The sequence below is a fragment of the Tamandua tetradactyla genome, chromosome 11, assembly GCF_023851605.1.
Source record: "Tamandua tetradactyla isolate mTamTet1 chromosome 11, mTamTet1.pri, whole genome shotgun sequence".
Classification (NCBI taxonomy): Eukaryota; Metazoa; Chordata; class Mammalia; order Pilosa; family Myrmecophagidae; genus Tamandua; species Tamandua tetradactyla.
Genome location: NC_135337.1, coordinates 78433645 through 78441847, shown reverse-complemented (window position 1 = coordinate 78441847; position 8203 = coordinate 78433645).

Below are 8203 nucleotides of genomic sequence, written 5' to 3'. Positions count from 1 at the left end.
CCACCCAAATGGGTGGAGACATGTCATCCCTTAATCCAGTTTAACAACCATTCTTGACTAAACCACATCAACCAGGAGATGATCTCATTACAGTTTCAAATATACAGTATTGAATAGGGATGATTCTACCTTTGAAATGGGATTATATTAAACATGCTTTCTTAGGGGCAAATATCCTTTCAAACCAGCACAATTAGTAAGAGCAAAGGTACACTAAACTGAGACATTGAACATTGACAGTCATTCCCTGTTGGCTAATTCCAGCAAAGGTCTACGTTGAATTATGTTCACCATCAGCATGATCTCTTGGGCTTGTGCAGGCAATAAAGTGGTGATTCCCCTGATCATACCTCATGCACCTTTCCTCCTTGAAGTAGAACATTTATTGAATTCTGTTATTTAGAATTCCTGACTCAATTTTCATAGAATAAAAGTAATGTGCATCTCACAGTGTACTAAACTGCATTATCACCTAGGACTTAAGATAAACAGTAAGGCTGAGCCTAATTGTTTCTATCAGAAAACACTTTCCACATTCTCTTGCAGGACTCTGGGGATACCATCTCCCCAGAGATCATGAGCCTATGGGCAGAATTTCTGGAGAGTAGAAGACCCTTCTGTCAGGGAAGGAAGCAGAGGGAGACAAGCAGATCTTGCAAGCAGAGCTGTTGTTGAATCAGCTCTGCCTCTTAAATTTGTGTACCTCTGGGCAAGTGCTCTAGTTCCTCTCTGTGGTTCTGTCCCCTTCCACCGAGAAGGGGACTGTTCCACTTAACACGCAGAGTCTTGAGAAACAGAGATGAGCCAGGAAAGGCTGGAGGAAGGTTCTCTGAAAAGGAGCTATTTCATTTCCTTTCATTCTGTGTGTTCTTGATAGCAAATAGTGAGCTTCTGTGGTGGAGGTGAAGGGAGGAGTGTCAGGTGGGTCCTTGGAATGGATGCTTCAGGTGGGAATACTCTGTCTTTATTCTTTGGAATTGCCTCTGTTAGTTCCCAGAAGAGCCCCCACCACACATGTCTGCGGACATGGCCGTGACCTATGTGGTGACAGCTGTCCACTCTGTGCCATCAATGAACTCTTCCGTGACTGAGTGGGAAGTTGGAATTTCCAGGCCCTGAGGTTGCTCAGAGGGGAAAGGTGCCAGGCTTTGACAGTTGCTTCCTTGGGTTTCAGCTTTGGTCTGTAATATGTGAACTCAACTCCTTCTGTCTTCAGGTCAAAAGGACTGCAAGAGGGCCCCCTCTTTTCCCAAGACCACCCTTCATGGACCACCCTGTGAGAGAACTTATGTCACCAATGGAGAGATATGGGCTGTCTCCTCCACCTTGGGAGTGTTTTGGGCCTTGGCTTCCACCTTCACTTCCAGCTGGACCTCTGCCTCTACCTGCATTTCGACTGCCACCTCCACCTGGAACACAACCTCCACCTCCACCTGGACCACGACCTCCAGCTCCACCTCCACCTGCACCACAACCTCCAAGTGGAACACCACCTCCACCTCCACCTGAAGAACGACTTGCAGCTCCACCTCCACCTGGACCACGACTTCACGCTCCACCACCAACTGCACCAGAATCACCATGTGGAACACAATCTCCACCTCCACCTGGACCACGACTTCCAGCTCCACCTCCACCTGGACCACGACCTGCATGTGGAACACCACCTGGACCACAACCTCCAGGTGGAACACCACCTCCACCTCCATCTGGACCACGACTTTCAGCTGTACCTCCACCTGGACCGGAACCTCCATTTGGAATACGACCTCCACTTCCACCTGGGCCACGACTTCCAGGTTCACCTCCACCTGGACCACGACTTCCAATTCCACCTCCACCTGGACCACAACCTCCAGGTGGAACACCACCTCCACCTCCACCTGGACCACGACTTTCAGCTATACCTCCACCTGGACCGGAATCTCCATTTGGAACACGACCTCCACCTCCACCTGGGCCACGACTTACAACTACACCTCCACCTGGACCACAACCTCCAGGTGGTACACCACCTCCACCTCCACCTGGACCACGACTTTCAGCTATACCTCCGCCTGGACCGGAATCTCCATTTGGAACACAACCTCCACCTCCACCTGGGCCACGACTTTCAGCTGTACCTCCACCTGGACTGGAACCTCCATTTGGAATACGACCTCCACTTCCACCTGGACCACGACTTCCAGGTTCACCTCCACCTGGACCACGACTTCCAGTTCCACCTCCACCTGCACCACAACCTCCAGGTGGAACACCATCTCCACCTCCACCTGGAGAACGACTTCCAACTCCACCTCCACCTGGACCACGACTTTCAGCTGTACCTCCACCTGGACCGGAATCTCCATTTGGAACACGACCTCCACCTCCACCTGGGCCACGACTTACAACTCCACCTCCACCTGGACCACAACCTCCAGGTGCTACACCACCTCCACCTCCACCTGGACCACGACTTTCAGCTATACCTCCACCTGGACCGGAATCTACCTTTGGAACACGACCTCCACCTCCACCTGGGCCACGACTTACAACTCCACCTCCACCTGGACCACAACCTCCAGGTGCTACACCACCTCCACCTCCACCTGGACCACGACTTTCAGCTGTACCTCCACCTGGACCGGAATCTCCATTTGGAACACGACCTCCACCTCCACCTGGACTACGACTTACAACTACACCTCCACCTGGACCACAACCTCCAGGTGGAACACCACTTCCAACTCCATCTGGACCACGACTTTCAGCTGTACCTCCACCTGGACCGGAATCTCCATTTGGAACACGACCTCCACCTCCACCTGGAGCACGACTTCCAGCTCCAGCTCCACCTGCACTACAACCTCCTTGTGGAACACCACCTCCACCTCCACCTGGGCCAAGATTTCCAGCGCCACCACCATATGCACCAGCACATCCATGTGGAACACAACCTCCACCTCCACCTGGACCACGACTTACAGCTCCACCTCCACCTGCACTACAGCCTCCATTTGGAACACCACCTCCACCTCCACCTCCACCTGGACCACGACTTTCGGCTCCACCTCCACCTGCACTACAACCTCCATTTGGAACACCACCTCCACCTCCACCTCCACCTGGACCACGACTTTCGGCTCCACCTCCACCTGCACTACAGCCTCCATTTGGAACACAACCTCCACCTCCACCTCCACCTCGACCACGACTTCCAGCTCCACCTTCACCTGAACCACAACCTCCATTTGGAACACGACCTCCACCTCCACCTGGACCTCCCCTTGGACCTCTGCCTCTTCCTGAATTGAAGCTCCCACCTCCACCTGGACCTCCCCTTGGACCCCCGTATCCACCTGGATTTCGTCCTGCACCTTCACCTTCCCCATGTGGTCTTAATTTGGGGCTTTTCAAAAAAGCAAAATATCTGTGCTTTTTTATAAGTACTCTTCTACATTCAGGGCATATTAAGGAAGACATGTATTCCCTAGTGTAGCTTATGGTTAAATTTATTCAGTAATGCTTGAATCATTGTAATCAAGAAAATTGTTCGTTCGAAATTTAAATTACTGAATAACAAATGAATTTTAGTTAAGTACAATCAAGTATCAGGGAGGACACATTCCTCTCTAGCAAGACAATGAGGGAGGTGTATCATAGAACAAGTAGTAATCTAAAAGAGTTCTCAATGTCAAAGCTATAACAATTTAAGCAACAATTAAATTAAGTGGTATGGCTTATGTCTAAGTTTGTCATGGCTTCTATAACAAAATACCACAAACTGGTTGGTTTTAACAAGAGGACCTTGTAGAATCACGGTTTGGAGGTTAGAAATCCAAAGTCAAGGTATTAGCAGAAGAGTCCTCACAGTCTGTAGACCTCTGTTGGTAGTTTGCCAGTTATTAAAATTTGCTCATCACATGGCCATCTCTATTTCTACCTCCTTCTATGGCTTCTATTTTCAGGTATAGATTTCCTTTGCTTATAAGGATTTCAGTCATGCCAGATTAAGGACCAGCCTGATTCAATCTGACCTTATCTTAATAGGATCTTCGAAGACCCTAATCATAGATAACTGCATATGTCCATGGCTGGGGTCAAGATCCCATTTATACATGATTTCACACTCCAGGGCCAGGGGATACGAATTGAACATTTCTTTCTGGGTGATGTGATTTAATCTAGTGCAGATTATAATGCAAAGTATAAAATAAATATCCATGAGTCCATACTGCTATAAATAAAATAGATATGTGAGAAGAGACACAACTCCTTTGCAGGAGAATTCCAAATAATTTGTGTAAAAGCTCTCCTTAAATTGGAGCACAATTCCTGATTTCTTAAGTGGCTTTCTTCCAAAAAGTGCAATAGTGAATAGTGAGTTTCTTTCTATAAGTACAATCAGGAATCAGGTGGGGAAAGAATAACTTTACAGTTGAGAAGCATGACAAATACAACCCTCGCCAGGTGTTAAAGCCAACATCAGCAGTGACACATCACATCGATGGTGCAAACCTTTGTGTTTTTTTTTGCAAGTGCAGGCACCAGGAACAAACTTTTGATTTTATGGGGTGAAAATGGCATTTTGTCTCTGTGGTCTTTCTCCCGGTAATCCATGATTCCAGTCTAATAATGAGAAAAACACCAAAAAAATTCCAGTTGATGGACCGTCTACAAAATACCTGAGCAGTACTCCAGAGAACTCGCAATGTCATCTCAAACAATGCTAACCTGAAAAATGTCCCAGCCAAGAGGAGCCTAAGGCTATGTGGTAAGTAATGTAATGTGGTGTCCTGGATGGGATTCAGGAACAGAAAAAGGCTGTTGGCTAAAAACTAAGAAAACTGAATAAACTGCAGGCATTAGTTAACAACACCTTAATGATATTGGTTCATTGATTATAACAAATATATCATAATATACTATGTAATAATAGGGGAAACTAGGTGTTGGGTTTATGAGAACTCTTTATAATTTCTTTACAAATTTTCTGTAAGCCTAAAATTGTTATTAAAAAGTTTCTTAAGAGGGGTGAGAGGGTTGTTCAGTGGTAGAATTCTCGCCTGCCATGTGGGAGACCAGGGTTTGATTCCCCACCCATGTACTTCCCAAACAAACAAGCAAACAAGCAAAAAACAAATGAAAAAAAAATTCAATGAATGGTGCTGCAACAAGGGGATGCTGACATGGAAAAAGAATGAAATGTGACCCCTGCCATACAGCATACAAAGAAAAAAAAGTTTCTTAAATATTGTGTTTCAATACTTTTATTTATGTTTAGAAATGACACTTAATTTAAGGCAGAAAGCTGCTACATATAATGCTACAGCACTTGTATACATCTGGCATTTTAATTTATGAAGGAGACATTGCTATTAATTTTTAAACTCGAATTGGAGATATATTTGAAACTAAAAGAGGAGCATCAAAATATTAATGGACATTATCTCTAGGTGACTGGGTTGTGAAACTAATGGGTGCATTAAAAAAAACAACTTCTAATGGTATAAAATGAGCCCGAATGATGTGTACAATTAGAAAACAACACACAAAATGTTATTGCAAGAGGAAAAAAATGCACCTGTCAGAAACCGCCTTCCCCTGAGAGTTATGTGTTGTATGGCAGTCACACATTAGTTCCTTGGTTTAAACTTGCTTTTCTTCGACCTTGAGCTGACCCAGCTCCACGACCCCATTCTAATACCTCTAGGAACATCTTCCATTTTTGCTGAAACTCAATTGCATGCTAGACCTGATAGCTTTTCTGAAGATGTATTTCCCTGGGGGCTGTATACAGGGTTTTGTCCGATTTCATATCGATATTTTAAGGCTGGTGGATCCTCTCCTTCCTTCTCTAGACCAGACTCTTACACACATTCACATACACACTCTCTTCCAGAAACACTCGCAATTTTTCTTTTGTCAGCTCTGTAAAGAATGCCAGAAAGCCAGAATGGTCTTTTTTCTGAATGAATTCTGATATAGGCCAGTGAGAAGATATCTAGGATGGGAAGAGATAAGATGCATCTTATTCAACAACTGAACGACTGACAACAGACAGGAAAAAAAAAGCTTAAAATCTCTTCAAGCATTGCAAGCCAGGACTTGGTACTCCCAAATGCAATGACTGCCAGGGGCTTATCTTTGGAGAAATCATCTTATCAGTCACAAACTCAATTCTCTGTTAATTGAGAATTTTGCTCACTTATCTCCTCTGTTTTCTTCCCAAATATTTTGTTTCATTGTTATTTTGTGTTATTTACCTAGATCTTACTTCCAAATCATACTTTCTAAAATTAAGCTTGTTCTGCTACAGATAATTAAATCTCTAATAATCACTTTATTTTGAACTCACATTTCCATATTCTGAATCTGATCAGTTTCCAAATATGTAAATTTCAAGTTGGCTCCTAATTTAAGTGCATGTAAATATTAACTTTATAAAAATCAATACTTTCTGTATACTAAATTTTTTTTAAAGAAAGTCACAATTTCAATGCAATTTTATTGAGATATAGTCATACATCACACAATCCATCAGACGTATACAATCGGTAGTTCACAGTATCATCACACAGCTATGCATTTATCATCATGACCAATTTTGGAAAATTTTATTACTACATAAAAGAAAAAATCCAACACAGCCCGTACACCTTATTCCACCCTATTATTGACCCCTAGTATTGGTGTTACATTTGTTACTGTTGATGAAAGAATATTAAGACATTACTATTAACCATTGTCCATAGGTTGCAACATGTATATTTCCCATATACTCCTCTATACTAAATACTTATTAATGGTTATATGTAAGAATCTGTAGGAATGTTTTCTGTAAGAGACAGACCGAAACAGAAGGACTGCAGGGATGAACTAAATAATTGTTATCCCTTTTTAGCTATCAGGTATTGACTACTTGCTATTTGCCAAGCTCTGTACTCAGTCTTTTGCATGGACATTCTCATTTAACACTATAAAGTATTAATTTCATTTCACAGTGGATGACATTCCATCAAGGTTAAGAAATTTGACACAAGTCAAACAGCAAATGCAAGGGTCAGACTTGGACCTGGGAAGTTTTATTTAGAAATCAGACACCTCCCACCTCCCTGTGGTTTGAAGGATAAAATATGGGTAGCTTCAAATAGAAAATATGAAATTATGAGTTCAAAACCAATGTATTAAAAGAAGGTAGATGTATTAAAAACTGATGTATTAAAAGCATTATTTGGGAGGTGCTCAGGATAGAGGTAAAAAGCAGTGACCATTCAAGAGTTTCAAAGGTTTTTGGTAAATGCTCTCCATCATGATAATGATAGGTAGATGTTAAAAGCTTTAATAACATTACTTTGTTTAATTTTCACAACTGACTTTGTGAGGAAGTTGTATTTATTATATGCGCTTTTTAGTTGAGGACCTAATGGTTAGTTAACATAGTCACAGTTTCCCAAAGTCCCACAGCTAATAAATGCCATAGACAGGAGTTAAATGCTATTTAAACTGACATGGGGGCTTTCACCTTTAACAGCTGTATGCCATTGAAATCTTTCAAAATGTTAGGCTATAGAAAGGATAGAGATTATTTACTGTTTGTGTACAACAACCTGATAAATTCTACATTTAGTGAAAAGCCACATCTTTTGTTGCTCAGAGAGAGGCCACATCTGGGCAATAAGACAGGTTCTCTGGGGATGACTTTTAGGCCTAATTTTAAGTAGGCTTAGCCAATCCTTTCAGGAATGAGCTTCATAGGGGCCACTGGCAAGATCGAGGGCTTGGTCTATTGATTTGGTTGTCCCTGCTGCTTGCTAGAATATCAGAAATTTTCCAAATGGGGAAGTTGAATATTGCCTGTTCTCCCATCCCCCAAGGGGACTTTACACATACTCCTTTATTTACTACCCAAATCTCTGCGATTCATCAGGGCATCACACTAACTCAGACAAACCAACAATATCTTATGCCCTATTCAAGATTCCATGTGCTTATGGTGTTAACTAAACTGATCATACAAGTTAAATTAGGAAATGCACTACCCAAAGTATTAATTTTGCACCAAATAATCATCTCTCCTTTTAGTCTCAAACAGAAGCTGATGTTTTAAAACGTGAACGATACCATCCTTTCCCCAGTCTTCTGATATACCTAGTCCTATCCAGGTCAGCTTCATTCATATCTCTGCTCAATGCCTGATCACTTTTTCAACTTCTTAAAC